Raw genomic sequence first — 24,252 nt, forward strand, 5'->3', positions numbered from 1 at the left:
CCTTTCTGTTTTTGTGCCAGTACCATACTGTCTTGATCCCTATGGCCTTGTAGTATAGTTTGAAGTCAGGAAGCCTGATTCCACCCACTCCATTTTTCCTTCTCAAGATTGCTTTGGCATATTCGGGGTCTTTTGTGTTTCCATACAAATCATAAGATTTCTTGCTCTAGTTGTGTGAAAAATGCCGTTGGTAATTTGATCGGGATTGCATTGAATCTGTAAATTGCTTTGGGTAGTACAGACATTTTCACGATGTTGATTCTTCCAATCCAGGAACATGGTACGTCCCTCCATCCGTTTGTGTCGTCTTTGATTTCTTTCATCAATGTCTTAAAGTTTTCTGCATACAGATCTTTTGCCTCCTTAGGCAGGTTTATTCCTAGGTATTTTATTCTTTTTGTTGCAATGGTGAATGGGAGAGTTTCCTTAATTTCTCTTTCTGCTCTTCTGTTGTTAGTGTATAGGAATACAAGAGATTTCTGTGCATTAATTTTGTATCCTGCTACTTTACTAAACTCATCGATTAGTGCTAGCAGTTTTCTGGTAGAGTCTTTAGGGTTTTCTATATATAATATCATGTCATCTGCAAAGAGTGACAATTTTACTTCTTCTTTTCCAATTTGGATTCCTTTTATTTCTTTTTCTTCTCTGATTGCTGTGGCTAAAACTTCCAAAACTATGTTGAATAATAATGGTGAGAGTGGACACCCTTGTCTTGTTCCTGTTCTTAGAGGGAATTCTTTAATTTTTTTTTTGTAATCAACATTAGGATCTGTTTTTGGACTACCCATTTTTTCATTACTCTCACTGGTTGCATACTGTTTCCATTAGAGCTTCACAGTTTACAGATATGTTAAGTCAAATCCTTCCTTTTTTTCTTTTCTCAAAAATACTTTGAATATTGTCACCTACTTATCCTTTAAGATTAATTTGCTTCATTGATTTCATAAAAATGATCCATGAAATTGTATTCATATCTTTGCAATATTCAGCCATCATGTTTAGAAGCATCATATGTTTCTATTTATATAACGTTTCATATGTAAACTGTCTTTCTATTCATATAGGTCCCCAAATTCCTTATTTAATTCAAATATAAGCATGCTATGTTCTTGTTCTTGTTCTTAATTTCTTACTTTCTATTTTCTCATTGTTCAGTAGAAAAGCCGTATCTTTTTTTTTTTAATAAATTTATTTATTTATTTATTTATTGGCTGCGTTGGGTCTTTGTTGCTGCACACAGGTTTTCTCTAGTTGCTGCAAGCGGGGGCTACTCTTCATTGTGGTGCGCAGGCTCCTCATTGTAGTGGCTTCTCTTGTTGTGGAGCACGGGCCCTAGGTGCATGGGCTTCAATAGTTGCAGCATATGGGCTCAGTATTTGTGGCTCACGGGCTCTAGAGCACAGGCTCAATAGTTGTGGCGCACGGGCTTAGTTGCTCTGCGGCATGTGGAATCTTCCCAGGGCAGGGCTCGAACTCGTGTCCCCTGCATTGGCAGGCAGATTCTTTACCACTGCGCCACCTAGGAAGTCCAGCCATATCTTTTTATATTTATAATCTAGCTATTTTATTCAACTTTCTTAATAATTTTAATGTCATAAATTCTCTTGAGTTTTCAAGGTCATTAAATTGTCTGCAAACATTGATGACTTTATCTTCTCCCCCCTCTTACTTCTGTTTAATGTTCTATTTAATTGACTAGAATTTCCAAATCAGTTAAGTAATCATGGTGTTAGGAAGTATTCTTGTTCTTGATTATATGATAATGCCTCTCGTATACTCCATTGTTAAGGTGGATATTTGTTGTTGATTTAAGACAGATATTCTTTATTATATTGGTAAGGTGAGTTAGAATGCAACTCTCTCACCCTTTCTTTGTTTACTAGGAATGTGTTGAATTACATTACATGCCTTTTGGGGTAAATATTCTCAAACTCTAATTGGTGGATGAACATCAACTTTTCCTGTGTTACCTTTTTCAATTAAAATCAATTCAAACACAGATTTATTCACCACTTACCATGTGTCAGCAATTGTTCACTAGGCATTGGAATTCAGATGCATAGCGCCTTCACTAAAAACACTACAGGATTATTCAGATTATGATGGGGACCCTGCTCATAATTCAGCAAGGGATATATAGTAATTGATTTCTCATTATTAAATTTCCTCTGCATCACTGGAAAAGCTTTACATTTAAGACTTTATTGAGAATACTTTGAAGCCTACCTAATTGTTTACCATGTCAAAATGTGAATTTTAAGAATTTCTAAAGTAACATTTTGATTTACAATTAAAATTATGAGTTTTTACATCTGAAGTCATAGTGCCCAAATTCTAATCAAGGACATCTATAAAACTTGAAATTTTATAGACTTCTATAATATAGATAGTTCATATTCTATACAATCAGGAAATTGGAATTCTTAATCATAATTTATCACTTTTTATATAGTATGACAGAAATGGTATATGATATTGGGGCAAGTCACTTTCATGATGCCATCCTTGTATTTTCATTTCTCTGGAAGTCTTAATTGTAGGCTTTAAGTATGCATTTACATTGATTTATTTTCAATTGAAGTGGGTTTCTTTGTATTAATTTACTGCTTCAGTGTAGTTTAACATAATTTATCATGTTTTCCCATCTCATGTTATAATTTATTTTATTTTTCAGAATTCTTTATTTTGTTCTTTTATGCGGTATGCGTGAATGAACATACGATATTTTTAAACTATACCCTTTGCCAGATTCTTTATATTTCACACAAAACAAATAAAGAAATATTGATTGAAAATCAATTTTCTACTCAGCATCATGCTAGTTATTATGAATTATAGTACAGAAAAACAAAAGTTACATACTTTCAATGAGCTTACTTTCTAGTTGGCAGATTAAGATATACATAAGGAGAAAATGCAAAAACAACAAATGCTAATGAAATACTTATTCTTTATAGTGGCTAATACAAATATAGTCATATCCTTAGTCTATGTATAAGCACATATATTAGAACTCACAATATACCTTTTGTATATTGGCCTTACCTTGGCCTCTTCATGCTTTTCCTATTGTTACTGTACCTTTATCATTATTTTCTCACTTTCTGCTTGAAAATTGTATTTACTTTTGCAAGATTTTTAAAAATTCTCTTTGGGACAACACTGGATAGACAAATGCCATGCACATTAATCTCTGAAATATTACCAGTGATAATTTGTCTTATACAAAGGTGACCCTGCTTATAATTTGGGAACAGAAATAGTGTAGGCTACTATAATTGTGGACTGAAAATCATTGCTTTCTGAATTTCTTATTTCATTAAAAGACTTGCTTTGATTTTTAGAATCATTCACAAAAGAATTAACATGCAAAGCAGGAGAAATCCAAATGCTAATACGAAGTTAACATCTTTACTAAACGGAAATTTTAGCAGTAAGCTTTGGTATATTAAGTCCCATCCTTTGAGATTTGATGGGATTTTTACATCATAGGGCCATTTTAAACTTTAGCATTTGATGTATGTTCTAAGTGATAACCTTAAAAATTTATCATATTTTGGAAAATTTATATCCCCCCTTAATTTTTACTGCCTGCATTGAATAATGTTTGTCATGGACCACAATATCTGTCCCTGTGGAACTGTTATCCTATCTTAATTCAGAAGCGATACTATTGATTAAGCAACAATTAACAGCTTCCAAACTTCAGGTATTTTTCAACCACCATTTCTTCCTAACCTCACTATGAGCTTCCTGTGTGGTATCATTCATCTGAGATCTTACTAAAATGTAAGTAAATTACATCCAACACACTTCCGCTATTTGCCCAGCTTGTTACTATATTGAAACAACTGTCCTAATGAAACACATATTGATGTATTGTGTATTTCTATGCTAAACCAAAGTGAGGAGGAAGTTATATGAATATATAACAGAACCCACTTCATAATAGTTTTTGTTAAAGTGTTTTATGAATTGGAGATAATCTGAGCCATGGGAGATGATGTAATTCTACATGGTAGAGTTCACAGAAAGAGGAAAGCTCCTCAGAATTGGATTAGATTCTTGAGAGAGATGCATTGGGGCTTTTATGGTGGTTTGCCTTTATAGGCATAGCTAACTCTCAGTTTTCCATACTAATATTGTAGTTTTGAAATAAAGATAGTAAAAGTCAAAATAAAGAAGCAAGAGTATTATCTAAAATGGTTTGTCTTTGGTCTTTGTATACAATATTTGACTTTTTAGCATCAAATTTACCATTTTACTTTTGTTTTTCATGGGTTAATGAAGCTATTTCTAGCATGCATATTATGAAACAGAAGTGACCTAACACAAAGTATGTAATGTCATACATTGTTATGTATAATAGATAATCTTCATAGGGCATGATTAGATAAAACTAAACTCATGTTTTAATGAATAGTAAAAATGAATAATAATCTATATCAGATCTATGAAATGCAATCATAGTTGGTTAATTGCTAAATTAATTTGTAGCAAATAATTGCTACTGCTTAAGTAAAAACCAAATAGTGAAAATAGGAGGCAGTTTAGTGATGTGCAGGGGGAAGAAAGAAAGCCAAACTGGGATTAAACTTTGTCATGTCTGAATTAAATTCTGAAGTGCCAGTGATTGATTGGCTCTGTGATCAGACTTTTGGTATTTGTGATTTTTTTCTTATACTTTTCTGTATTTTCCAATTCTTTTGCAATGAGTATGTGTTAATTTTGTAGTCAGAAAAAAGTTAATGTAAAATGTTTCATGCATAGCTCACTTGTAAATCATTTATCGAGAGTTAACTGTATAAAATTTCCCAGGGAGAGTGAAAGCCATGAGCTAAATTTAAGGGCAAAGTACTCCATTATACAAATAATCTATTGTCCCAAAACTTAGTGAAGATTTTTAAAAGTCACTTTTCTCATTGCTTGAAAATTCCAAACTGAAGACAGTTTAATCAATGAGGTAATAATAATGTGAATAGCATTATGTTCTGCACCCACTTCTCAACTCTTCTTCAGAAGAACAGCCTTTAGTATGTTGAGAATAGAATCTATGTTGTTGTCCTACAAAGAAAGAAAGTATTAGGAGCATCCTTTCCCTCCTATTGTTTCAAAGTTAGTCTCCCTGAAGAGAACTGTACTTATAACACTCTGTTTTTAAACAGAATGCTTAGTCCAAGGCATGTAGACTCAAACTCAAGTGGTGAGGTCATTACTAGGAGGCTTACCCAAACATTCATGTAACGTGTAACAGCTAGAGAGCTGGCTAAATATCAATTAATTATATTATATTTTGTTACAAATACTATATTACATATTAATTAATTACATTTTGTTAAAAATACTGTAGAGGGCTTCTGTTACTTGTACAGAGGTTTAGAACAACTTGGGAAAATGTTGCACCTTTGTGCAAATTATTATAGGAAACCCTGTTGCAGATGATGTAGCTTGGGCCCAGAAGTATGGCTTCTAAATTGAAACACACTACTGTACTGGGTGCCCTTGTACAGGGCACAACCTGCACAGTCAGTCATAGCTGCCCTATTTTATATGTTTTTTTAATGATTTGAAAATAGCTACTATTCCTCCATAGGTTCTAAATTAGTCTATTCTTGCACAGAACACCAAGAATCACCTTTAGATGAGTTAGCAAAAAGATGCTTATCTAAACTTTAATTTAGTCTTGGACCCTCATGATACAAGTCTATTACTTTGCTTCAGACATCTGATTTGAATAGCATTGAGGGTAGAAGAAAATGAAATAAAGTCACCACAAAAGTATAAATAAGTCTATCAAGTCCAGTTCCTAGAAGAACTAGGTTAGCATTTTGAAATTACACCTAAATTTTGAGTTATCTTATAGTAACTTTAAATGACTTGGTATATGAAAGTGTAGATAGAAAGACAGAGAGACAGATGGACATCTCTTTGTTCTTAAAAGAAATAAAGGTGGTTTAAAGGGATACAAAGGTATATGATATAAATATATATGTGTATATATACATACATATATTCATTTAAAGTGAATGAAAGTAAATAAAATTTAAGTGAAGTATATAAGATAAATGAAGTGAATGAAAACAACTAAAATGGGTAAACAAGGGAAAACATGAGAAGAATTAGACATATATAAAAAAGTACCCTATATAGTATCTTACATACATTTACAAGTTAGATTCTTATCATCTGCTTTGAAGAAATACATTGCTGATATTAAGACTAGAAAGAAATATCTTCCTGTGATATATAAAGTGATCACTGTATTTTATCATGAATGTCATGATCAATATTCACTTTTATGAGAAACAAAGAATATTTTATAGGTACACTTCTGTTGTGGCCCTCAATATAGATTGATGACATTTCAGTAATGTGCAATTTGGCATTCTCAGTATCACTTCATAAGACCAAAAGAAATCTTTACACATTTATTTTGATTCTGCTCTAATATACACAAAATGGGAGATGGAGGTTCCAAGTTATTTCTTTGTCATAGCCTAGATATTGCCTAATTGATAATCTCATGCTACAAGGTGCTGCAATTTCATCATATACTCTCTCATTAGTCTTATTCACGTCATTAAGCAATTATGTGATGTTTACATGTTTTATTTCATGGATTAGATTCCTTGTTTTCTAAATAGAAATAGTAATATTTACTGTTACACATTCCTTGGTCAAAGGTGAATTATTATGACATTTTAATTAGATGAAGTTTGGTGAATACTTTGATTTCTTCAACACTTGGTAAATCGTGAAGCATAATGTTGATCCAAAAATATCAGTAAGATATTCGAAGTTAATGCATCATACGTTCTGAATTTCTAGTGCACAAAGTTGCTGATTTTCCCATTCCTTTCGGGCTTTTTGGAGGAGAAAAAAAACAGTTTTGATAATTCCTAGAAGTAGATACTACATGTTTATCTCATTTGATGTGATAGGAGTGATTTTCTAAATCTATTCATAATTTAAATGCTCTGGGAGAATCTCTCAAGGGAATTTTACTGTGGATCATCATATAAAGCAAAAATCATTTTTAAAGTGCATATTACTTCCTATTTCTATATGGGAACTTTCTGATTTACAAGAGTTATTTAAGCTCCCAGAGGAGTGCAGTATGTTCCTGAGTAGATATAAAGTGAGTGAGACAGGAAACCATGAAGGAATAATTTGGTAAATACTAACCTGATCCAAGTAAGTATTTGGACTTTTTTAGTGAGATCTCTGAGCTACTATTTTATACAAGATTAAGCCTAGATAACATGTTCTCCACAACCACTTGGAATGGGTTTATTTCAGCTCATTCAAGCTCTAAATTTCCTAGCAATGCTTTATAAACAACATAATTCTACCTCTTCTCATTGAGTGATTCCTCTAAGCTCCATAAAGTAAGGCAAAATTATTTATCTGCAATGGGAGAAGTTTAGCACCCTCATCCTCATCCTCCATCTACCTCCCGGTTCTCATGGCCAAACCCAACAAAGGATTTTCAGAATTGACAGACGTTCTTAACCCCCCAAAATGTTTGTACTTCCTAGGGCTGTAGAGAGACAGGCAGTTAAGGATTTTCTGTACATTTGTAACCATCATGGAGACTTTTCATTCAGTATCAGTTGGACCTCCTCACCCACCCACACACACACCCTTGCAGCAGGGCCTCTGATTCTTGCATTACAAGGCAAAGAATTGGGCAATGGGCATTTGCTAAAGGAATACTGTAAGTAGTTTGTGATCACTATGTAGAAGGAGAGTATAAATTTTATTACCTAAATTGGATGTTTTTCAGAGTAAAAGGAGCAACATTAGAGATTATTGTGAGACAACAGGCATAAGTGAGATTTGGTGTTTTAGCTGGGACTACCTCCACTCCTTACCTCTCCCCAAACTCCACTGGCACAATAGTTCTACCAGGGCAGGGCAAGCCATGAAAATTCACACCTTCACTGCTGAAAGGGGCTGACTTGAACATGAAAAACCACATGCCTCCAGGTGTTGTCAAAATAGTAGCAACCTCAGTGGCAGACAAAAAAAAAAAGTGTAAACATCATAGCTGGCCTGAGATTGCAATTCAGGTTGGGGTAGGCAATATACTGGCATATTAGCCAGAAATTTAACAAGGAGAATTGGATGAGGAGACTGCCATATTGAGCCTTGATAAAACTAACACATAGCTCTGATGTTTTGGAAGTCTGCATACATATTTCAGGGAAGAACATAGAAGGTCCAAGATATCCACATACCCCAGACTGACCCTAAGGCCTAGTACAGAGGAGATAAGGGAGAGCCCAGTGGAATGTAAGAGGCTAGGAAGACTTGTAAACTGACTGAACTTTGAGTGAATTCCCCAACCCATGACATATTCATCAGCAAAGGGTGTTAGTTTATTGGCCTAAGTTGTTTGAGTACAACTTCTGACCAGTCATTGGATATAAACTGCAAATTGTGCTGGCACAGGGTTAAGTCTTAGCTAAGAAATGAAAAATAGGAATTATAAAAACTGACCAGAGACATTAGCAGCTGCATAGTATGAGGGAGACAGACCCTACAGAATAAGACTGGTAAGTCACTAAACAAACAAACAAATAAATGGCAATAACATCAACAACCTCTGGAGGGAAAAATCAGAAGTCATAATTACTATAATATATTGTATAAAATGTCAATTTTCAATAAAAAAATTTTGAGACATGTAAGGAAACAGGAGTTTAACCCACACCCAGTTAAAAAAGCAGTCAATAGAAACTACCTCTAGGTTGTGGGGTCGAGCAGAAGTTGAATTTATCAGACAAAGACTTGATAGCAGCTATTACAAATATGTGTGAATAAGTAACAAAATCATATTAATTAAATAAAATTACTATAATTACTATTCAAATAAAGAATTTTAAGATAGAAATTATTTTTACAAAGAAACAAAAAATAAATAAAAACATTAATTAAAATAAAAAATTTTCTAGAGGGGCATGATAGCAGATTTGGGATGGCAGAAGAAAAAATCAGTGAACTGGAAATTAATCAGTAGAAATTATCCAATCTGAAGAACAGGAAAACATAATGAAGAAATAAGTAGAGCCTCAGAGATCTGTGACCATCAAGCACACTAACATGTGTAGTGGGAGAGAAGGAGGAGAGAAGAGAAAAAGAAGAAAGAAGACATTTGAAGTAACAATGGCCAAACACTTGCCAAATATTATGAATAACATTAATCTACATGTCTAAAAAGCTCAACAAATTCCAAGTATCAAAAACATGAAAAAACTATGCATAGTCACATCATAGTCAGATTTAGAAAGCCAAAGAGAAATTCTTGAAAGCAGCAAGAGAAAAAAAAGATTAATTCAATACAGGGGATACCACAATGATTAACAATTGACTTCTCATCGGAAACATTTAAAGTCAGAAGGCAGAGAGATGACATATTCAAAGTGCTGAGGGAAATAAAGATTGAAAAAAATGACAATCAAGAATTTCATATCCAGCAAAACTATTCAAAATGAAGGTAAAAATAAAGATATTGTATGATAAATAAAGACTGAGGCAATTCACTGCTAGCAGACCTGCCTTACGAGAAATACGGAAAGAAATCCTTTAGTCTAAAAAGAAATGACAGCAAACAGTAATTGAAATACACCCAAAGAGATAAATACCACTGATAATATAATTATGTAGGTAACCATAGATATAGTATAATTATATAACAAAACTCTATTAAACAAGAAGGCAATAATAAAAATTAGAGCAGAAATGAATGAAATATATAACAAGAAAATAATAGAGAAAAATCAATGAAACCAAACGTTGATTCTTAGAAAAGATAAACAAAATTGACAGATCTTTAGCTATCCTGACCAAGGAAAAAGGAGAGGACGTAACAGACTACTGAAATCAGAAGTGAAAGAGGGGACGTTACCAACCCCATAGAATTTAAAAGATTAAAATGTAACACTAAACAAATATATTCCAAGAAATTAGACAACTTAGGTAAAATGGTATCACTTCTAGAAATGCACAAATTACCAAAACTGATTCAAGAAGAAATAGAAAATCTAAATGGACCTATAACAGTAAAAAGATGGAATTATTAACTAAGTCATCCCACAAAGAAAAGTCTGGATGCAAGTGACTTCACTGTATGCTATCCAATATTTAAAGGATAAATAATACCAATTTTTCACAAACTTTTCCAAAAATAGAGGAATAAGGAAAACTTTTCAATTCATTCTATTAGAATAATATTATCCTGAGACCAAATCCAGACAAAGACATCTTAGGAAAGTAAACCAATATTCCTCATAAATATAGAAACCAAAATCCTCTACAAAATATTCACAAGCCAAATACAGCAATCTGTAATATTATTATATAATCTGACCAAGCAGGATTTATCCTAGGAATGCAAGATTGGTGTAACATCCAGTAATCAATTTATGTAATATAACATATGTAATATAACATATCTATTGCAATAGATACACACAAAAAATTTGAGAAAAATCCAATATCCATTTGTGACAGAAACTTTTAACAAACTAGGAATAGAACTTCTGTACCTAAATAAGGGGCATCTATGAAAAAAACCTAAACTAATGTAGTTAAAGATAAAAAACTGATGGGTTTAACTCTAAAATTGGAAATGAGGCAAGGTTGTCAGATCTCACCTCTTCTTTTCAAAATTGTACTGGAATTTCTGTCTGGAAAGGTAAGAAAAATAAAGAGAAAAAGGAAATAAATCAAGGAAAGAACAAAAGAAAGAAATAAACAGAAAAAAAAAGAAATCAAAGGCGTTCAGATTGGAAACTAAACAGTAAAACTTTTATCTGCAGAAAATATAATAAGTATGTAGAGAATATTAAGGAATGCATATATATACACACACACACAACATCTACCAGTGCCATTTTTCCAACATCATTTGCTCACTTCATATCTCTGTATCACATTTTGGTAATTCTTGCAATATTTCAACTTGCTTGGTGCAGGGTTGCCAAAAAAACTTTCAATTTGTAAGAAATGCAGTATCTATAAAGTGCAATAAAGCAAAGCACAATAAAGTGAGGTATACCTGTACTAGCAACAAACAATGAAATTAAGAAAACAGTTCTATTCACAATAACATCAAAAAGAATAAAGAATTTTTGTAAAAACTGACAAGCTGATTCTGAAGTTTAAGTGAAAATGCAAAGGATCCAGAACAATAAAAATAATTTTGAAAAGGAGAACAAAGGTAGATGACTTACCCTTCCTGGCTTTAAAACTTACTATAAAAACTATCGTAAGGAAGAGAGTACAGTACTGATATAGAGATCAAAGGAATGTGATTGTAAGTGATTTCATTATATGAAATATAAATGAGTATTCATGGTGCTAGGACTATACAAAAACAAATAAAAAGATTTTAGATCTTTACTTCACACCATACACAAAGGTTAACTCAAAATGGGTCATGGTCCTAAATGGAAGGGCTAAAACTATAAGACTTCTATAAGAAAATGAGAAAAATCTTTTCTTGGGTTAGACAGAATTCTTAGATATGACACTAAAACATGATACAAAAAAGAAGAAGCTTGCTAATTTGGATTTCATCAAAACGAAAAACTTTTGCACTTCGAAAGATTCCACTAAAATGAAAATACTGGGAGAAAATATTTGCAAGATTTGTGATTTGCAAATATGTATCTGATAGAGGATTTTTATTTTTATAATATATATAGAATTCTTCAATTAAACAAAAGACAAACAACCCAGTGAAAAATTGGGCAAAATATTTGAATAGATATTTCACCAAGGAAGATATAAAATTGTCTAATAAATACATGAAAAGATGCTCAACATCATTTATCTTTAAGGAAAAGTAAAACCATAGTGAGATATTACTTTATACCAACTATTGTAGCTATAATAAAAAGACAGGCAGAGTAACAAGTGTTGGTAAAGATGGAGAGAAACTGGAACCCTCATACATTGGTGGTCAGAATTTAAAATGGTACAGCCTCTTTAGAAAATAGCTTGGCAATTCTTAAAAGTTAAAATAAACTTATCTTTCTGACCCAGCAATTCCACTTCTAGGTATCTACGTAAGAGAAATGAAAACATGTATTCACAGAGTGACTTGTATATTTGCTAATGCACATGGCATTATACATAATAGTAAAAAATTGGAAGCAATCCACATGTCCATCAACTGATGAGTAGACTAACAAAATGTCATATATTCATACAGTGGCATACTATTCATCAATAAAAGGGAACAGACTATAGCTATCCACCACAGCATGGATCAATCTGAAAAATATTGTGAGTGAGCTATCCACCACATGCAAGAAACCACATATTGTGTGATTGCACTTATTGGAAATGTTCAGAAAAGGTAAATGTTTGGAGACAGATAGCAGATTAGTTGTTGTCAGGCTAGGGATGAGAGTGGAGGTTGACTGTCTAAGGACATGAAGGATCTTTTTGAGGTAACAAAAATGTAAAACTGGATTGTGGTGATGATTGCTGAACTCTAAATTTACTTAAAATCATTAAATTGTACTTACAGGGGGGAATTTTGTTACATAATTATACCTCAGTAAACTGTGAAAAATGAAATCATGCTTATTAAACGTAAGAAAAGATACATGGCGGATACTCCTTTAACCAAATGACCAAGATCCCTAGTGATATCATATTGGTAACATAGACATCCTGATATGATATTGTAAGAAGAGCACTTCATTCTTTTGCATTCTTCTCTAGAACTGTAATCCCAATCTAATTATGAAGAAACATCAGACAAATTCAAACTGAGGGTCATTCCACAAAATATCTGACCCCTATTCTTCAAAACCATCAAAAACCATCTTGAAGAACAAGAAAAAACTGAGAAGTTGTCACAGATCAGAGGAGATTTAGGAGAAATGGCAACTAAATGCAATGTGGTATCCTGAAGTAGATCCTTGGAACAGAAAAAAGATATTAGTGGAAAAGTGGGTGACATCTAAATAAAGTCTGTAGTTTAGTTAATAGTATTGTATCAATATTAATTTCTTAGTTTGACAAATTTACCATGCTTACATAAGACGTTAATGTTTGGAGAAAGTAGTGAATGGAATATGGGAGTTCTCTGTACTATCTTTGCAACTTTTCCATATATGTGAAATTGTTCCAATATTAAAAGTTAAAATTTTAAAAAGGAATGGGAGATGTATAGATTAAAGGGGAATTGTGATTCAAATGTAATGCGTGGATCTTGTTCAGATCCTAATTCAAACTAACCAGCTGTTAAAAAAATTTTTTTGTCAGTAATTTGACAGAGGATATTTAATAACATTAAATAATTACTATTATTTTTGATATGGGATAATGATATTTGTTATTACTTTTAAAAGTATTTTTTAGTAATACATACTAACGTATTCATGGATGGAATAATATGGCATCTGGGATTGTCTTTGAAATGATCTGACGGAAGAAAAAGTGGGTCAGAGTATAGATGAAGAAAACACTGACATCAGGTGATAAGTACATAGAAATTCTTTTCTTTGGGGGTGGGGAGTTCATTTTACTATACTCTTTACTCTGGCATATGTTTGAAATTTTTTGCAATAAGAAATGTTTTAAGTGGAAAGGAAAAAAAAAGACTAAGAGAAATAATTAAAATATTATAATTTGCTCTCTATGTTGACCACAGACAGGGCTTGTCTCCTAAAAATCAAATCTGAACAGTGTCAGAATGAATAAATCGTAGAGAGGTGAGGGAACTCTCAAAAACAATCTGAGCAAGATACAATCGGTGCTAAATAGTTGGGAGAGCATTAAGAGAATTGCCTGTATTAGCACAGACTTCCTAAACTGGAGTGCTTTGTAGCTCTTTCCTTGAAGTTCTGTGGCCTGGTGATATCTAAAACTCCTACCTATGTGAGGATTTTAAAACGTAGAGTGTGGTCAGAAGAGTCCTTTTTTCCTAATCAGTATTAAGATCTATAATTTCTCACCCTTCTTCAGTTTTTTATTGCCTGGGGCTTTGTTTTTTGGCCTTGTGACCTAAAGGATGGGTTACTGTAATATAATGCATTTGCTACTTCTCTGGAAAGCCATTCGGAAATCTTTAACTAGTGCAGAATGTACAACTCTTTTGCTGAAGGGTCTCTGCCAAGAGAAGCATTCTTCCGGGCGTTGTAATTTGCATTGATTACTGAGCTGTTCCCCAGTGCATCACTGGGTGTTGACTGTATTCTATAAAGCCTACATAGTTCCGTCTTGATTAAAGAACTCTGACATTTCTTGTCAATTTTAATAATGGCTGAGGTTGATCCAGATAACTTGAAAAATTTTAACAGATTTTGGAACCTGAAATGTCAGGGACAAGTTATTCTTATTGATGACATGTACTCTGGACATCTAGTATTTTGAATGGGTTCAGTGTACAGTACTGAACGCGAAAAAAACAGGAAGTTGAAAAGTAGACAATAGTGCCAAAAATAAGGTTCCAGTACTAACTTCTCTGCTCCTTAATCTAATCTGACGTGCCTTCAGAATATTTCACTTTCTTGATGACCAATCTTCCAAACAGTTTCTACCCAATACTTAACCCCACTACACAGTAACAGAGTTAATGATTTCTCATGAGGCAGATATGAATAGAAACAGTATTCATATCAAAGACAACTGGTGCCACTTCCAGGTCCATCTTTGGGCCAAGATATGTAGTCGCCAACAGTGAGTTGGCGACTGCATTTTTTGAGTCCTGGCGCAAAGTAAGATCCATCTGTTTTGCCCAGCCGTTTGCCTGAGTGCCACAAAATGGTCCTGTTATTAGTCTTATTTGTGGTCCTATTTGAGGTTAGGGGATAACGTAAATAAACTTCAGTTCTCCTTGTGATGAATATAGCATGGGAATTAAAAGTGGTGATGTTGGTAGTGGTAAGCGATGTTGCGTCTCTGTTTTCTCAATTGCTCTGTTTTCTTTGGATTGGGAAACAGACATTTAAGAATGAGTTTGTCATCTGGAAGGATAGTTGTGACCAAGTTTCCCTCAACAGGATACAAGATGTTATTTTTGAGCTTCATTACCCTCACCAAGGGGGGAAAGATAAATAAGGAAGAAAGTGAAAGTAGGGAAGAAACAGGCAGAGACAGAGAAGGGAAGAGAAAGGTCAAAGAGGAGAAAGAGGAATGACATGAGAAGAGAATGGAACTTAGTAGACTTTCTATTCATAGAAACTGCTTTATTGTTTTGAACTAAGAGTTCAATTCACTCAACATCTGGTGAATTAAGGAAAAGGAAATCTGACTGATTAAATTGAACTGCTAGTTGTCAGTTAAGTAGTTTATATATAAATATGCAGCCTAGTTTCCATCACCTTTTCTTGTCTGAACCAGACAGTGAATCAGTTTCACTAACCCTATGTGATCCGAGAGTAGAACAATAACAATTGATGATTCAGATTTGTATAAAGGTGGGCAGTTTTTATATTTCTGAATCATTTATTGGGGATTGTTGTGATTCCATATTATTTCTGAGCATGAGTTATTTTTGTCAGTTTCTTTTATGAATGTTTTGTTGCCTTATAAGGAAATATGTGAACTCTCCTCCTCTCAGTCAGTTGTCCCTGGTGACGCCTCCATAATTTCTGTCTTTACACTGGTGCATTTTTAGTCTAATTCAGGCATATAAGAAGCAGGGGAAAAGTTTAGTTAGTCAATGTCACTGATTTTTTTTTCTTTTGATCCATTCATGGATAGATCTAGTGAATTTAAACCAGTTTGAACTTGAAATCTGTATGCATCAAATAGGCACAATACCCAAAATATTCCTCTATATAATCCAAGGGAAAAAGAAAGTAGAATTCGCAAGTAAGAACTAGATGCATTTTCTAAAAATAGATGCAATTTCAGGGCTGATTTATGATCATACTCTCATATATGGAGATATTAAAATATTACCTTGCATTAATATGAAGATGGACATAAACATACCACATTTAGTGCTACAAATATATAAAAAATGTACTGCCATGCTGTAAAGTAAAAGAAAGATAATTGTATTATCTCCATTTTACACTAAAAAGCTATATTTTTCTAAGCCTGTTGTGTCAGTTATTTGAAGCTAAAAATAGGGATGATTTAATCCCGTCTGTTTTTTAACTATTATCTTATTTATAGATGGTGTTGTATAAAGAAAGAAAGGATTGAAAAAATTAGTATGACTTTTTAAGCCCAAATATTTATGACATACTTTTATTTTAATGCCTGGACTCTTAATTCAAAGATTAAAAATAGGTATCTTTCAAATCCATTTAAAGTTTTAAACCAAGAGGGCTGGTTCAAATCCTGATGGTCTGCTTGTGTTGCTTCAAACAGCAGTGCTTGCATGTGGCAGGCTATACAATATGATGTGATCTCAAGTGCATTAAACCCACAATACTTTGCAATGGGCATTTGTATTGCAAAAATATTCCTTTACCTCTCTTTCACCATTTGCCCCACCACCAATTCAGTCATTTGAAAGTAGTAGATCTAACATTTTTTTTCCAATTTTATTTGAAGTTATAATTTCCCTTTAATATGTGTATTCAGATTGTAGATTTTCTTCTTTTTTCTCTGAAATAACATTTTATGTAATCTCTAGGCTTTGAAATTGTTTGAGTTTTTTTTAAAAAATCAGGATATAGGTAAAATTCAGAAACAGTGAGTTTCTAGTCATATCATTATGAAGTCCTTAACATGGCGGCATATTTTGTTTTTCACAATTGCTTTTTTTCCTCTTTAGATCCTTTTCTTTTCATTAAAAAACTACTCTGGGAAGAGGGTTTTTTTTTTTTCCTTAACAGAAAAAAAAAAAAAAAAAAAAGCCACGCTTGACTGATAATGCATTGCTTTGGATGGTGAAACATTATGAAAGTTTAATTTTTAATTAAATCTGAAATACCAATTATAACTGAAAGAGATTTTAACCTGTTTCTTTTCAGACTGCCTGAAGTTACATTTAGAGACTGAAATCACTGCACCTTAAAAACAAAAGATTGAGCTGCACTGCATTCCTGTAAGTGAAAGCTTCCTCTACCTTCCTCTGTGTTTTTGTGACCAACTCAAAAAAGGACAAAAACATTGGTAACATAGTAACCAGACATGAGTAAAAATTTGAATATCCCTGAAGATATACATGTTTAAATGATTTCCTTCTTTAAAAAAAGAAAATTTGTAAGGCTCAATATTCAGTATGTCTTTTTTATCCAACCTGAATTGTGAATCCTTTCTTTTGGCTGGTTTGAATTGCTTTAGGGAGGGTGTCACCCACCGTGCATCAGCACAGTGACATACACCCTGTCAGGAAGGAGTCTTACATTTTGGTACAAGTCTCTTTGAAGGTAACAGATTTCTTATGGAATCAAAGTAGATTCCTTTTTCCTTTGTGATGTCATTAGAAATTTTTAGCCTTTGTGTCAATGTAAATGGAGAGAAAGAAAGTTCATGATGACATCACAAGATTCTGTTGCCTTGAGGACTTTGGGCAAAACTAAGTAAAATGCATAATTCCCTTGTGTGCGTGTGTTCCCCATTCTGCTATGAAGCAGTCAAAATAGCACATCTTATGTCTTCCCGTGAGCTACAAGGCTGTCTCTCAGAGCCCCATTGTTCCATAAATGCATGTCAGAGTCTACCACAGTCTGGTCTACCCTTATTTAGCTGCTGTTTTGTCAATGTACTTGGAAGAACAATTAACATTTGGGATTTCAATGTCTGAATAACAGGCAGTGAATAGAACCCAAGCATATAAAAGATTCAGACGCCCAGGGTAAGAAAACAGAAGCTTATAGTTGGTGGGGGAAAAAAGAAAAGCGTTTTAATGCTGCACTCAAAGGTTATGAAATACTACAAGGAAATGCAATGTTATTTTTTTTTTAATTTTAGATCAAAATGTACATTTTGGTAATGAAATCCAGAAGGTTATGATGTCTTCCTAAGTTTCACAATTTAATGTGTTACGAGGTCTTTTGCTAGAGGGTCTTAAAACACTTAAATAGCATTCATCTCCTTGTGTCATTGTTGGAATGCCCGATGGGGGGTATACCACATCTTGGTTTTCAGAGTGTCACAGTGCCTCTCGACAGAGTACACTAAAGGTGATTCAGATGATTTCTTCCATTTTTCACTTTGGTTTACTGCACTTTTTCATTATTGACTACACTTCTTGTATGTTTACTGTGGACAGTTCTGACGTTGCTTAAATATCTCTGTCTATGGTCTGAAATCCTGCTATGCCCATCTTTTTTTTTTTGAGAGATGATACATGGACAGAGCAAAATCACTTCATTGTCAGGGTATCTGGTGAACTGGGGAGAACTTTGGCAGTTTATATATGTTGCCCACTGAGCACAGTGCCTGGCTGGAATGAGTGAATAAATGATGGTTATTGTTATTTTTGTCCTAACTAAAACAGTCCAAAACCATAGACAGTAAAGTCTCTAAAATCAGGGTCTATTTCTTATTCATTTTTGTAATCCCCAGTGCTTGGCATAATAATAGTAATCAAGAAATAACTGTTGTTATTAGTACAATTAGAAAATTTAAGTCAGAACTTTAGGATTCATTCATTCAGAGAATATTTATTGTGAAGATGGGTTGAATAAAGTTTTTGACCATCAGGAAAATAATTATAAAGGAATTTGTCAGAGACAAACCTACTATTCACCATATAACATTAGGCATCAGCCTCCTAGTCTTTCTCTTCTTTGACTGCAGGCTTCTTTTCTCCTAACCAGAATGGGAAGTGCCCATTCATATGCATCCTTTTTGTCTGTGAAGTGGTCTTCACTAGTTTTCTGTTTGTGTCTTACATCCCTTACACTGAAGTTGTCTCCAAAGATAAATCTACCGGACTCTAGGATGGCTGGCGCTCTGTACCTGTTTGTCTAATTGTTATGCAGTAGATTGTGTTTCAAGAAAATGGGGCAAATGGTACAAAAGGTATTGGGCCAAGAGGCCAGAGATTTGAGAAATTGCCATTAGAAACTTCTACTGTAAGTGTGTCAAAAGCCAGGACCAGTTTCTCAGCACAAATAAGACCACCGCATTCTTTAGAACTCAGAACCATTAGACCCCTTCTAAGTTTAGTTTCCTGGGTTTTTTTTTTGCATAAAGTTATCTGCCCTCCTCCACCAATTTTAATTTATTTCTAAAAGGGGTCCCTTCATTTTTATTAAATTAGCCTCTGGTGATGCAAATTAAGGCTCTCATAAAACTTGGCCTCTGAGGCAAAGCTAAAATGATAAAATTTAGGCTTCATGAATTGTACTGTTATCATGTTGAATAACATTTAGGGACATCAAAGAACTTTATAAACACATTTCACATTTTTTAAGATTAAAAGATTGAGGTGAAAGGGATTTAAGGGTAGAGCATCATCAAGCATTACAGGTATAAAGGATATAAGAAATAAAAGTCTAATCATTCCATTTGAAATAAGTAAATTGAGGCCCAGGGTAGGGCATGCAGGCTACCCAAACCATACTGATCACCAATGCAAATCATCCTTAGACATCTGGGCCTGAGAGTAGGCACAGTTTTAGACTCTGAGGCTTTGATCTTTCCTCTACACTCAGGGTCTGAGCTGTGTTTGCTGAAGAACAAATGCCTTAGGCTCATCTTTTGAGACCCATTGAACTGTGGTCCCCTCTATCAGCTAGTCCAGAATTCATATATAGAGGGTATTCTAAAAGCATTTATTATTATCAAAAAGTTATTTTTATTATGGATTTTGATATTTTGTCTCTGGTTGTGCATTGAGTCACAAAGAGGCAAATTTATGTGGTTGATTTAATATTCTTTATGATGATTTACAAAGTGGACAGAAGACCATTAGAAACTTCAATTGTTTAATTGGGCTTAAAGGCAAGATGAAACCAGTAATCTGAACAGAGCCATTGTGATGTGGAATTCAGACTTCCCAAGAGGGTGTGTCATGCATGCTGTCAGAATGTCATTGTTGCCAGAGGGGTCATTTCCATCAGAGAAAAGTTTCTCAGAGTCTGAAAAAATTGAAATAAACTTTAATAATTTAAAATGAATTACTTGCCCTGGTAATTTATTTCAGGTTTCCTTTATTGGATTCTGTCATTTAGCAATCCAAAGAGACCAGTGTAGGAACTTTTCTATTATTTTACCCAGAGCTAAGTCCTGGATACTTCTTGGTTTCTTTCTCAAATGTATTTATCCCCTCCAGACCTTCCCACCTCCCACCATGAAGAAACTCAAGTCACTGTGTACAAAAAATTGGTGGCCTAAGTCTTTGTGTCCCAAACAAGGAGACATTGTTTTGCCTTAAAACATTTCATGAAAACTTTGGCATATAGAGAAGAAGGGAAGATTGGAGAATGAGGATGCCAGAGCAGGGCCTGGATGTAGGTGCTCAGCAAGCTTTCTCCTCAGACCTTTTCTCTCTTGTTTTATAATAATGGATTAAAATGTATTCCATGCCTCTTATGAGCAAATAATTTTACCAGGATATATAGATAAATAACACCTATTTTCTATCATAAAGAAGTTCATATTCTAGTTGGACAATGGATACATCTTTCTTACAGACAAAATTTTATGGCTGTAGTAGAAGTAATAAATGGTTACCACTTCTTCTAGACCACCAAGGAATATCATATTAACAAGCAGCCTAAGCATGGGGAAGTTGAGGAAACAATGGTAATGGTGTGATTTGAGTATAGAACGCCGGTTGGGGCCAGTGTTTTCCAAAGTACAGGTTGCCACTCATTCATAGGTTATGAAATCAGATTAGAGGATCACAGTCAACATGCTTTTTTTTTTTTTTTTTTTTTTTTAGGCACACGGGCTTAGTTGCTCCGTGGCATGTGGAATCTTCCCAGGGCAGGGCTCGAACCCGTGTCCCCTGCATTGGCAGGCGGATTCTTTACCACTGCGCCACCTAGGAAGTCCAGTCAACATGCTTTTAAGAAGCAAAATCAAAGAAAAAAAAGTTTATAAAAAGAGTGTGTTACATATTTTTAAGATAATGGGTTGAGAAAGAAATACATTTCTTACTGGGAATCATGCCACCAAAATATGAAAGCAGATCTAAAGATAATGGGTCTTTTAAATACTCAACTCATGTAATCCTAAGGGATAATATTATTTCCCCCTTTTTTGGCAAATGAGAAAGTGGAAGAATTAAGCAATTTGTCCCAGGTCATACAAAAGGTAAATAGTTGAGATAGGATGTGAATATGTCTGTCAAATTCCACATGCATACTTTTCCCATGATTTAACACCATTTTGCAGGGTTGTATGACTTCCTTTATTTCACTGTTGATAGCTCACACATTTATATCTTAAGTCCCAAACTACAGTCCTGTATTTCCAATTTCCTTGTTTAAATATTCAGCTATATAGATATCACACCAGTTTCTCAGAATCAGTATGTCAAAATTGTAATCATCCTCCTAGTTAAAAATCATTCTCCTTTTGACTATCCTAATTTTCTTCACCCCAATTCTCCAGGTCATCTTGACTCAAAATATCTCATTCTTGCCTCTCCTATCCCCCCAAGTATCTAATAAGTGGTCAATAATTCTCCCTTTTTGGCACCTCTGTTCTCATCAGGTTTTCATCTTCTCTCATGTGTATTAATCTCCTAGGTGGGAGAAACATGGAGGGGAGACCCATTCATCCTAAACACTACTCCCCCATTAGGTTTCATGAAGCAGGAGCCCTAAGATCATGTCACTTTTGTTCAGACAAAACTTTAATATTCTATATTAATTACCAAACAATTCCTAACCAATATTCATGACACTCTGAAATCTAATTCTATCCCCATTTCTGACTTAATTTTATGGTTTAATATACCATACACTCAGGCCAAATTTCCTCACCCACATTTATTAGTATTGTTTCTGTTATCTGCAATAGCCATCATTCTGTTTTTCCATACACAAATCTAATCCATCCTTCCAGGCTACTTTAAATGCTATTTATTCCATTAAACCTTCTCTCCCTCACCTAGGCAGAGATAATCCACTCTCTACTACTTACCAAACTCACTTAGCACCTACAGTAGCCCTGCCAACAATTTCATTTTGGACTTCTAGTCTTCAAAACTGTGAAAGAATAAATTTATATTGTTTTAAGTTAACAAGTTTGTAATAATTTGTTACAGCAGCCTAAAAACCCAATTTAGCACCCACCTACACTTCTTTTGAGACATGAGTTACTTCCTATATTTTTAACGAATATTTATGGGCGTGCCTTATTTTTTTTTTACTAAAAAGCAAATTCTTAGGGATAGAGTCCATATTTAATTATTAACATTTCTCAACCCTATAGAATATATCACGATAGAATTATTAATCTGTTATTTAATCATGCTTAATATTGGGAATCATGCTTAGTATTAGGAATATATTGGGATCTCATGAAATTTGTAGTCTTCTAAGGGAATTAGACATCAAATAAGTAAGCAAATAATTACAAAATTACAAATTGTAGTCCAGGAGAAGAGCTAATAGGTAAGCAAGACAACAATGGATAGGGAAAACTTATTATACTATCCACTGGGTGCTCAGGAAAGAATTCTCAGAGAGTGTCATGTAAGGTAAGAGTTGAAAGACAAAATGGATCAGCCAGGTGAGAAGAATTTGGAGTGGGGATGGAAGCATGAGAGGGGGAGAAAGCTCTAGACAAAAATAGCATGGGCAAAGCCCTGAGGCAAGGACAAACTGTATTCAAAGAAATAAAAGGATTCTAGAGTAGCTATAGCAAAAGGAGCAAAGGAGGAAAGTAACTGGAGGTGAGATCAGAGAAGTCACCAGGGTGGGGAATTTGGATTTTATTCCGCCGAATACACTGGAAAAGCACATAGTAGGCACGCCAAAAAAAAAAAAAAAAAAAAGTAACTGAGTAAATAAATATTAATTGAAGAATAGTTTAAGAATAGAACAAGGTGAAGATAATTCGAAGTTACATAATATACATAAGCTTATAGCATCTATATATTTATTTTGAATCCTCACTCAAGGTTTACTTCTGAATTTGAGGAGGGCTTGGACTTTTGCAACAGAGGTCTAATAGTTCACAACGTTTCCCATCTGCATAGCCAAAATAGGTCTCTGACAACTTTCTAAGATAAGGTCAAGTTAATTTTATTTCCTTTCTAGTTAATAATTATTAAAATTCTGTTGTTGATTAATGAATCTGTTATTTTTGTTTATTTTTAAGAGCTCATTGTGTAATGTAGAAATGAGTACCAAAAATGTGTTTTACTCTTAGAATGTATTTTTAACTGTTAAACCTTAATCTTATTTTTAATTTTGATGTATTTTATCATGTGCAACGGCCAGGAGCCTGGAGGCATAGAAAGCCTTGAAAATGAATCATCATTATCCTCATTAATACTACCTATAATATGACTGAATTTCAGGGTTAAAAAAAATCCAGACTGTTTTAAAGTACGATGCATTAATATTACAGAATGCCACTAAATCAGAATACAGATATTGGTTTGTTTGGAAAGTGACGGAAATTATCCCCTTTTGCAATTAAAGAAGAAATAGAGTAGAGGGAATGTGAAAATTAAACCATAGAGAAGTAGGTTAAGACCTAAAGATATGAGTATTTATCCGCTGTAACAGTAAAAGGGCACTAGGATCTTAAAATATTGTGTCTACAAAGAACCTTAGGAATTATTTATTCCAGTCTCCTCATTTTGGAGATGAACAAAATTTAGGCCTAGAATGTCTGTTCAAGTCATACAGTTAAATATTTAATGGCAGAGCTGGAACTGTAACTCTAATTCTTAGGAGGTAGATTACCACAGTCAAACCAGCTAATCTGTGATCAAAGCCCCTATTGTAACCCTTTCAAGGTCTTGGGTGGAAAAAGGAATATTAAATATAGACGATGACTCTACAGACAAGTTTCAATTAATAAAAATCTGAACAGTAAATATTACTCACAATCTGCTTACTTAATGTACCAGATGCTTTATAAAAGTTGTCTCTAATCCTTGCTACCACGCTCAGCAACTACTCAGCAAAGTAGGAATAATTTCCACTTTATAATGAGAATACTGAGATCCAGAAAGATTAAGTAACATCCACGATAGCAAAGCCAGTAAGTGAGTTTTGTACTGATGCCAGACTAACTGATTCAAACCGTGTACAATCTCCTGCTTGGTGTTTTTATCTATTGCATTTTGTTATCGCTTTAGGTCATGCGGTCACAAAGGCCATTAGTTCTCTAACGGTCCTAATGTCTGAA

At 33.8% G+C, this 24,252-nt stretch overlaps 1 protein-coding gene across 1 annotated transcript in view; it reads left to right on the top strand.

The window, feature by feature from the left end:
• Nucleotides 1–24,252, top strand: part of ZBTB20 (zinc finger and BTB domain containing 20) — a 769,337-nt gene that overhangs the window by 304,092 nt on the left and 440,993 nt on the right. The window contains exon 5 of the mRNA XM_057696835.1: nucleotides 16,956–17,029. The gene's annotated coding sequence lies outside the window, so the exon portion shown is untranslated. The remainder of the gene's footprint in view (nucleotides 1–16,955; nucleotides 17,030–24,252) is intronic.

This window comes from Hippopotamus amphibius, chromosome 10 (assembly GCF_030028045.1).
Source record: "Hippopotamus amphibius kiboko isolate mHipAmp2 chromosome 10, mHipAmp2.hap2, whole genome shotgun sequence".
Classification (NCBI taxonomy): domain Eukaryota; kingdom Metazoa; phylum Chordata; class Mammalia; order Artiodactyla; family Hippopotamidae; genus Hippopotamus; species Hippopotamus amphibius.